Source organism: Lissotriton vulgaris, chromosome 2_2 (assembly GCF_964263255.1).
Source record: "Lissotriton vulgaris chromosome 2_2, aLisVul1.2, whole genome shotgun sequence".
Lineage (NCBI taxonomy): Eukaryota > Metazoa > Chordata > Amphibia > Caudata > Salamandridae > Lissotriton > Lissotriton vulgaris.
In genome coordinates, this window is record NC_141688.1 from 287,619,812 (window position 1) to 287,630,948 (window position 11,137).

Consider the following 11,137-nt stretch of genomic DNA (forward strand, 5'->3'; position numbering starts at 1 on the left):
AGCGGCGCGGGGGTCCAGACTTGGCAGAGCTAGGGACGGCCCATCAGCGCCAAGGCGAAGGGGGGGGAGGCTCCCGCGGTGTGCCCGGCACCGACGGGGGATCCCGTCACGGCCGGCAGACGAAGGCCCGAGGCGGGCTGGCCGACCCCTACACCCACAGGGCCATTACGGCTTGGGGAGCAACGCCGGAGGAGGGGCGACGTACGTGTTGGTTTTAGTGTGTCTGGCAGAGTACAGTCGGCGCCACCGGCCGGAAGGGGTTATGATGATAGTGATGTGCAGTTAGTTGAGGATGATGATAGTCTGGAGGAAGGGGAGCTGCGAGATGGTGAGGGTGGCAAGGGGCCCAGTAATCGTGTTGCTAGTGTGTTTCAGGTGTCACGGGGCCAGCTGGAGAGGACGGCCCGAGCATCGAGCAGGGAGGCGAGAGCAGCGTTTCTAGATCGGCGCTGTGGAGAGCGGCATGTGGACTCCTTGGCTTCAGGTAAATGTACAGTGGCAGCAGCGGCGCGCTTGGTATCTGTGGGGATGGGGGGGAGGTGGGGGAAGGGGGACTGGCTGCGAAAGGGGAAGTATATGTCGGACAAAGGGTTAGGTCCGGATAAAGAGATGGCGGGGCCGCTGGGGAAGGCGCTGGGGACAATTGAGAAGGGGCTCACGCGCATTACGATAGCGGGATAGCTGGCGTTATTTGCTTTCATGGGTAAACTCCAGCGGAGTTACGCACCATCTGCTCGGCTCTCGTATGCTGGGGGGTCAGGCCTGAGAGTATGGGAAAGGATGTCAGACAACCATTGTCTTTGGATCTGCTGGAACGGGTGTTGGGGTCATTGCTTGGGGTGTGCTCTGACGAGGGAGAAAACCGCCTAATTGCAACATTAATGTTGTGGATTGTTGCGTGGGCTATTCGGGTGTCTGAATTGTTGGGAGCCAGGGGAGATACTGGAATTCTGTGGTCAGAGGTCTCTTTTAGAGGGACTGAGTGTGCCTGCGGCTGCGTAGGTCCAAAACAGACCAGCGGGGCGTGGGCCGTTGGGTGAGGTGGGAGTAGAGACTGAAGGCTGGGCGGAAGTGGACGGGGAGATTTTCAGGCATGCAGATGGGCGGAAGGCGATGGGCTCGCAGCTGCTGGTGATCTTGCGCAAGGCTTTAGATCGGCTGGGTTTGAAAAGGAGGCGGTATGGCACGCATTCCTTTCGGATCAGCGTGGCGTCGGAGGCGCACAGCCGTTGGTAGGGGTGATGTGACATCAGGCGTTTGGGTAGGTGGTCGTCGGACTGCTACAGGCACTGCGTGCAGTGCGTTTCTAGCCAATGATCACGCGGTTGGGTGTTGCTCCTGTACTTACTCTTGTTTCTCGTTTTAGGTTCGGTGGCGGGTCCCCTCACCAGGGATATGGTTCGTGGGCCATTCCTTTGTTAAAAGGGCCCAAGTGCAGGCCCGGTCCAGTTATTTCAGAGAGAACCACAGGTTTAATTCTAATGTTTTTAATGTGTGCTGGAAAGGGAAAGGGGGCATGCTTTGGAGGGATTTGATGGCAACACTTAATGGTCTGTTGGTGGCGGGTAGGTGTCCGGCTGTTTTGGTCCTCCACTTAGGGGAGAACGACATGGGCCGAGAGACGGGATTGGTGTTGATGAGGGCCATGAAGAGGGACCTGGAGGAGATTAAGAGGCAGTGGGCAGGTTGCACGGTGGTCTGAACCGATTTCATTCCGCGCCGAATGTGGGGAGGTTACATTGAATCCCAGAGCAATAGATAAGGCAAGGAAGAAGGTAAATGTCGAAATGGTGTGGTTTTGCAGGCATTTTGGTTTTTCGAGACTCTGACACAGGGACATTCGGTATGATGCGCCGGAGTTGTTTAGGGGCGACGGCGTACACCTTTCATGCCTTGGCATGGATCTTTACTTGTTAGAATTGAGAGAGGTGCTGTCCAGACTGCTTGGAGTGCGTAGAGAGTGAACCGGGGGTTTGGTTGGCTTAATGGGGCAGTGAGGGGGGGGCAGGAAAAGGGGGAGGCCATGTAGCCACGTATCCTCCCACCTTTTCCTGGGTGGCGGAGTTGTTTTGGGAGTTGGCCATGTTTGGCTGGAGTTTGGTAGTTTATCGTTTGGGGAGTTGGTGAACAGGAGTGGGGAAAGGTTAAGCAGGATGGAAATTTACATTAGAGGTTCGTTAGTTACAGTTGCAGTAAAGCAGATAGGATTGTAGGTCTTGGGAGGGTAGGATTTTATATGTTATGTGATAAGATTGTGTATTATTTAATGTATTGGAAGTTATGCATTGTATGTTGCAGGGTGTTTTTTTTTATCATGTGGGGATCGTAGGGGTGGGGGGAGGAAAAGGCAAGGGGTCAGGTAAGTTGATGTTTAGAGAGGTTTTAGTTTTGTAAGGCAAAGTGCCAGTTTAAATAAAATTGTGATGTGCACCTGTTTCAATAAAGCAGCCTTTTGCACACACAAATGGTGGTCGGTGTGGCATGCTCCTTCTTCCCTCCCAAGGGGGCTTTGGGGGGCAGCCGAGCACCGCGAGGTCTGCCCCCGGGCAGATTGGGAGGGGGTGGGGGCGAGACGGGAGCAGCCATTTTGTGGCTTTGGGCTGCCTTGGGAGTAGGCCAAAGGCAGCCTAATTTCAAAAAGTAGCCCAAGGCTATTTGAGGGAGTCCAGCGCTTGCCCAGCCACCATTTTAGGTACTGGTGACCTGGTGGCTGGGAGCGCTGTAGGTTAGGCAATTTTTGTCCCCGCCCACCCTCCCCGGGCTTTTGGGGTTGTAGGTTGTAGGTCTTGGTAGGGTAGGATTTTAAATGTTATGTGATAAGATTGTGTATTATTTAATGTATTGGAAGTTATGCATTGTTTGTTGCAGGGTGGGGTTTTTTTATCATGTGGGAATCGCAGGGTTGGGAGAGGAAAAGGCAAGGCGTCAGGTAATTCAATGTTTAGAGAGGTTTTAGTTTTGTAAGGCAAAGTGCCAGTTTAAATAAAATTGTGATGTGCACCTGTTTCAATAAAGCGGCCTTTTACACAAACAAATGGTTGTTGGTGTGGCTTACCCCCTGATTCCTCCCAAACACACCTACTTGATTCCCCATAGCCCTGCATGTTAGCACCGCTCGTAGTGAATAGCGTTTAAGAGGAGGGCTCCAATCATCACGTGCCATAGCGGTCGGTGGTTGGAGTAGCTGCCGGGCGGTGATGTGGGGAGGTGGAGGGGCAGGGTGGGGGGTAGTAATCTATGGATTACGGTGGATTACAGGTAAGTAAACATATACATTTAAAAAACGAATTTCGTTGCACCCACTGCATCCCCAAATGCGATGCAGTGCACGCAACAACATTTTTTTTATTTATTGATTTGTTTACTTACTTGTAATCCTCTGTAATCCATAGATTACTACTCCCCACCCTGCCCCTCCCACTCCCCACATCACTGCCCGGCAGCTACTCCCACCACCGACCGCTACTGTCACGTGCCCGTATCAGGATCATGTGATGAGTGGCCGTAAGTTTGTGTCAGAATCGCTGCCTTTTGCCTCGTGGGATATATATATATATAACATTTCTATGGCAAAATGAAACCCCTCATTTTGTTCCTTTGCAAATTAAATGTTTTAAGTGTTAACACTTTATTCCAATCAAGATGACTTCAGGTGTGCCATACTTTTGTCATAAGTAAGACTGTTAGCGCTCTAGTTGTTCTTTAGAACACTCTGGGACATTCTGTCACTGGGATATAGTTGGGCTACATCTGGCTGATATTTGGGCTACATTTGTTTTTTTTGTCTCTGATGGCCATGTTTGGGCTACATTGGGCTACATTGGGCTACATTTGGGCTCTAACATATATATAGCCCAATGTAGCCCAATATATATTTTTCAAAGTTAATTTTCGTAAAAACCACTGGAGCATATATCTTGAACATAGCAAAGGCACATCGGGCTACCAGTCCCTACAATTTTGCCAAGTTTTGTGGAAATCCATTCAGCCGTTCGAGCTAAAAGTGAGTCCAACCGCCCTATGGAAAACTCAATGTTAAAAACACGTTTTAGGACCCCCCTTTTTTCTCGGCCCCCGCTTGACAAACCCCCCCCCAAATTTTCAGGGGCTGCTCAGGAACAAAACGTGCCATTTTCCTGAAAATTTCAGCCAATTCCGTCCACAAACGCCAAAGTTATTCGACATAGAATTTTCAGAAATCCCATAGGAAAAAAATCCTAACTATATATACCTACTGGCTATCGCCAGTAGGTAATATATATCACCCATATATACATTCATGTTTATAAATTATATTTAGTGACAGAACAGCTTATGGGGTGTTACATGGACAGGCCCTGAATATTAGAGGGCTAAATCTTCATACGTGTGAGGGGAGGGACCACCGGACCGCATTAGCCTGTCTAGCCCAAGTGTTACCTCGTATCAGATGTATGGAGATTTAGCCCTCTAATATTCAGCGCTTTCTCGTGTAACACCCCGTAAGCTGGTATGTCACTAAAAAGTCAATATATATTTCATAAACATGAAAGTGCCTGTGTTATAATATACTCACAAGTTCTAAATGTAATGAAGAACTTGTCACTGATAAATGTATATGTTGGTGATTTACATATAATATGTATAATTGTAATAACAGAACTACATTTCCCTGTCTTCCTCCTACGTACACACAGCACAAGAACAACTAGCGGCAAGTACGCAGAGATGCACCTCCCTGCATAGAGACAGATGAGAATTGTTGACGTGGCAGGAAATACTTTTCTCCTCACAAGTAAGTGCATGAAATTTAGAAACATAGGCGATGTGTGCACAGAGAAGCGTTTCATCACACATTTGGCAATAAAACTTTTTTTTTTAAACCACAGCACCAAATTCATAGGCTACGCGGCACGTTTCGTCCCCACTGGACTTTTTCAAGGCTAAAATAGTGCATACAAAACAAACATTAATATATTCACTATACAAATTAAAAACGCAATATGTACATATGTTGCAAAACACATTGAACCAGACTTTGTATCCAATCATTCAAATCATTCATAGTAGATTACTTTTTTTTACTAATATAGTGAGTATATTAATGGTTGTTTTGTGTGCACTTTTTTAGCCTTGAAAAACTCCTGTGGGGACGAAACGAGCCGCGTCGGCTATGAATTTGGTGCTGTGGTCTTTAAAAAAAGAATCATGAACAAAGGAATAAAGAATAAAGGAAAAATATATTTCTGGCAATTTGATGACTAACTTGATTTATTCGGGAGGCAGTAAACGAATGTTATTTATATTCAATTGTTGACTTCTATGTGCTAGTATAACTTTTGGATACAAAATTCTGATGAAGAATAACGTATGATAACATTTGAGTGCAGAGCCAATTTTGTTCTTTGTGTTTTGTGTTTTCCAAATTAGTGGGGACGTAGGTAGGACACGTTCCAGCCTCATTGCACCATACTTTATTTTAATTGCATTTACTAGACTGACTGGAGCAGGTTACTAGTGCCTTAACCTTTTGCCTTTTCCTTGTGTAGAGTCTAAAAGATGACTGTATCCTCAACCTGAACAGACTGTGGTCGTGAATTTGTACAGGGAGCTGTGGTCACATTAGCAGCATCCAGGGCAGTGAATATGGTCCCTGCTCAGGAGTCTGAGAATACTCTAACTGCTGCTGACACCAGACTAAGCAAGAGCAGATTGCTGCTTATCCTAATAGGACCTTGACCTGATTCTCTTCGATTTCCGTTAATACCTTTGAAATCAACGGTATTGGGGGGAGGGGATAACCTAGACCTTGTGGCCAAACTATGGACGGGGCATCCAATGTCCCTGCTTAGGAAGCTGTTACTTATGCTTGTTTTAGAATACTACAGGTGATGTTATGACATCATAGAATGTTTGTGTGTGAATGATTGGATTCAGTAGGAGATGAAGGGGTGAAGAGAAATTGATCAATTAAATGTGTGGCTCAAATGGTGTGTTAGTCCATTCTCCCTCACTGGAAGATAGACTGCATTGAGAGCCAGGGGATTCTTCTCTGCCCATGCTAGGGTCAGTACAGCTAAAGATCCTTTCCCCCACTGATGCTTGAGATGAGAGCTCACAATCTGATCACCTGATGGATGTGACCATTGGAGAATTGAAGCGATGGGAGATGAACAGCCTTCAACACCTTCCAAATGAATATCTTTAGTTATAAAGAATTCCTTCTGCCATGGCTTAGACTCCCTCAAAAGTTGTACACACTCCATTACCTACCACTGATATCTCTTATCACCTTTTGAGGAGGTAGGCATCACAGGGAACTATGGTCTGAGCTCTTCGTCTGTAGATACCAATGCATGACGTATTGTTTTTGGAAGTGGAGACCAGACCAGGGAATCATTTCTGAAGTTGTTGCCATGCCCCCCCCCACCCCCCCTCACCCCCGGCTCATACCAAACCTCTGTTCTTACTAGCATTTACTTCAGATGTGTTAATAACTTCTCTTTATTATTCAGTGGAAGAGTGACATGTCCCAGGGCTGTTCCAGATGTAGCTCTGTAGAATTACAGTTCTTGACTTTGCACTTAGTGGGATTTCTCAGAATTTAAGAGGAAGCCGTCATCTGTAAAACTTTTACAGACAAGCTGAATTTCTTTTGAGCCTTTCAAAAAAGAAGAAGCAATCTTCCAATCATCTAAAAATAGGAATACTTGAATTCCTTGAGCATGATTCCTACCCTTCACTGGCGCTAAAAGCCTTGTATAAACTCTTGAGCTAACGAAAGACGAAATGGTGGTATGTAAAACTGGTGTGAAAGATACTGCCCACCAAATTGTTAGATACGTCTGAGTGCGAATGTGCAGATAGGCATCCCACAGACCGATCGACTTCAGGGAGTCACCCTGTCTTGTAAAGGTAGAATGTTCTACAAAGATAATATCTTGAATCTCTGCTATGGCATGGATTTATTTACTATTTTCAGATGTACAAAGACCTGAAATCCAGCCCCTCTCCTCCTCCTGTACAGGAATAACTGCTGCTTTGTTCAAATGTTTTTAACTGCCTTCTAAAGTGCTTTAGATGATGTAGTAAGGTAGCCGAGTCTGACAAAACAATTCTTCTAAGGGGCATATTTACACGCGCCTATAGCCACCATAACGTCACTTTTATTGACGTGCCTGTGGAGATAGGGACTTTGCCTTTTTTTGTAAATAGGGCCCCTTTCACGCTATACTTTCATATACTATCCGCTATACTTAGCGTGAAAGGGGTGGGCAGTGAAGGTTGTGGTGGGTGTTCTGCCGCAACACCCATTGATTTTTACGCTGCCCCAAATTTATAAATATGGGGCAGCGCCAAATTTAAGAACAAGGAACACCTGGTCTCAACATGGTGAAACAAGGAGAAATGCTTTATTTCCCACTCCAAGGAGTGCAACAGTAGGGAAAGTGTTGGATAGTGAGGCTGGAATAATTTGCTATTCCCACTCCAATGAGTGTAACAATAGGGAAAATGTTGGATAGCAGAGGGGAAAAATACTATTCCCACTCCAGCAAATGCAAAAGTAGGTGAAGTGTTGGATAGCGCAGGGGTAAAAATTACTATTACTATTACTATTCCCACTCCAGTGAGTGCAACAGAAGTGAAAGTGTGGAAACTGGAGGGGAATAATTTACTATTCCCACCTCATTGAGTGCAACAGTCAGGAAAGTGTTGGATAGTGGAGGGCATACAATTACTATTCCCACTCCTGTGAGTGCAACAGTATTTAAAGTCTTGGTTAGCTGAGGGGAATAATTTACTATTCCCACTCCAACAAGTGTAACAGTAGGTAAAGTGTTGGATAGCAGAGGGGTAGAAATTACTATTCTCACTTTGTAAATGTCTAGTATTTGAAAAGCGCGAACAATTACCTGATGGTGTCAAGGCGCTGGGTGCTGTCGGGAAGATAAAGCGAGCTATTGACCAGAGTCACATGGTGCTGGGCTGATCTGCTGCCCCGGGGTTCCGGAGTCAGTTGCCCTGGCCCCTGCGCCACACCACTTCCACTAAAGAAAATTCACAAAAATTCAAATCTAAAAACAAACAAAATATCAACTACAATACAAAATATAACAGAAAAACAAAAAACAAAACATATGTAAAAATATAAAAGTTTACAAAACATATAAGCATATAATAATGTTTAAAAAAACAAAATTTACAAAAAAAGATTAATAATTTCAATTTTTCAAAGAATTAACATATATATATTTTGTAATAGAAATTAATTTTAATCAAAAAATAATTATTACATACATGTAATATTTTTTTCCTACCCTATAACACCACACAATTTACAACACAAATCTAAATTAAAAAAAGTGTATCTCCATACTTAATTATCAATTAAACAAATATTAATAATTAAAAATCACACTTAATAAGGTAAAAAGTAATGTCCTAACCAAATGTTACAGCTATAGAACCTAAATCCTCAAATAAAATAAAAATAAACAATTACCAAAAATATTTCCCAATTAATAAATGAATATTAATGATCAAGTAATGATTAATTAATTTAAAATAAATTACTTTTCACCATCTGCCACAATAAATACCAAAACGCACACCTAAAAATATTTACACAATTTCCATAACTGATTTTACATTCATAAGTAATATCAATGAACAACAAATCATTAATTGATTATAAATAAATTACCTTAATACAGAGGTCTTCAAACTTTTTGATGCCGAGACCCCCTTGTAAAACATTTTTAGGGGTAAGGACCCCCTTCCGACAAAACTTTCTGGAAACTGGTACTCCTCATCATCAACTTTTGACAACCATAAATGCGCCTGTTAGACCTCATCACATCCATCCATCATTCATCCATCCATCCATCCATCCATCCATACATCCTTCATCCATCCACCCTTTCATCTTTCCATCCATACATCCATCCTTTATCCATCCGCCCATCATTCATCCACCCACCTTTTCATACATCCATCCATCATTCATCCATGCAACCTTTTATCGATCCATACATCCATCCACCCTTTCATCCTCCCATCCATACAGCCATCCTTCATCCATCCACCCTTTCATCCATACATCCATCCACCCACCCTTTCATCCCTCCATCCACCCATTATTCATCCCCCCACCTTTTCACACATCCATCATTCATCCATGCAATCTTTTATCCATCCATACATCCACCCTTTCATCCATCCATTAATCCTTCATCCATCCACCCTTTCATCCTTCCATCCATACATCCATCCTTCATCCATCCACCCTTTCATCCATCCATTCACCCATCATTCATCCACCCATCTTTTCATACAGCCATCCATCCATCATTCATCCATGCAACCTTTTATACATCCATACATCCTTCATCCATCTACCCTTTCATCCTTCCATCCACCCTTTCATCCATCCATCCATCCTTTCATCCATCCACCCTTTCATCCATCTATTCATCATTCATCCACCCACCTTTTCACACATCCATCCATCCTTCATCCATCCATCCACCCTTTCATCCTTCCGACAATACATGCATCCTTTACCCATCCACCCTTACATCCATCCACCCATCATTCATCCACCCACCTTCTCTCACATCCATCCATCATTCATCCATCCATGCAACTTTTATCCATCCTTACATCCATCCACCCTTTCATCCTCCCATCCATACATCTATCCATCATCCATCCACCCTTTCATCCATCCACCCAACTACCCTTTCATCCATCCATCCACCCATCATTCATCTCTCCACCTTTTCACACATCCATCCATGCATCATTCATCCATGCAACCTTTTATCCATCCATACATCCATCCATCCTTCATCCATCCACCCATTCATCCTTCCATCCATCCTTTATCCGTCCACCCTTTCATCCATCCACCCACCCACACATCATTCATCCCCCCACCTTTTCACACATCCATCATTCATCCATGCAACCTTTTATCCATCCATACATCCATCCACCCTTTCATCCATCCATTCATCCTTCACCCATCCACCCTTTCATCCTTACATCCACCCTTTCATCCTTACATTCATCCTTCATCCATCCACCCTTTCATCCATCCATTCACCCATCCATTCACCCATCATTCATCCTCCCATCTTTTCACACAGCCATCCATCCATACATCCTTCATCCATCTACCCTTTCATCCTTCCATCCATCCACCCCTTCATCTATCCATCCATCCTTTCATCCATCCATCCACCCTTTCATCCATCTATTCATCATTCATCCACCCACCTTTTCGCACATCCATCCATCCTTCATCCATCCATCCACCCATCATTCATCCACCCACCTTTTCTGTGCCTCTCTCATGGGGTGGGGAGGGGGGGTCAGTATCTCTCTGTGTCTTCTTCCTTCTTTCCCGATCATGGGAGGGCATCTCTGTGCCTCCCTGCTGGGGGCGGGGGACGTGTCACGGGACCCACAGCTCCAGGCACACTATCCATTGACCTCAAAGGGCTACACTACAGCCTGCTCCCCAAGCCCCCCACCCCCCACACTTCTCCTCCTCCCCCAGCTCGAAACGGCTTCAGGGACACACACACAGCCACACCCAAGTACTTGACAGGTCTTTAAAAGACCTTTTACTTGCTATTGAGGCTTTGATATTTTTCACACCTCGTGTGAATTAGGCCTCCACCTGAGCACCCTCGATCAGCCCAAGCCAGGAACTGCACTCTGACAGAATCTGCGACCCCCTTCCAAGGACTTCACGACCCCCCTGGGGGTCGCGCCCCACAGATTGAAGACCTCTGCCTTAATGCCACCACCATTTCTTAAACTTGGCACAATTGACGTAATGTATGAACAATTAATTAATTAATAACAATTAACAAGCAAAATATAAATAATTATAAATAAATCAATTCACACAACACTATAAAATAAAATGTAATAAACATTGTATTAAAAATATCATTAGATGTATTAAAATTAATTACTTCCCACCCTACTCCCTTATCAACCCACACCCCACTCCCAAAAAACATAACAAAATTAACATAATAGCCAATCAATTAATTATAATTAACAACCAATTAATAATAATTAATAATAAATAAATTCCCACAATTAACAATATAAAATCAGAAATAAATGAATATTATGTATT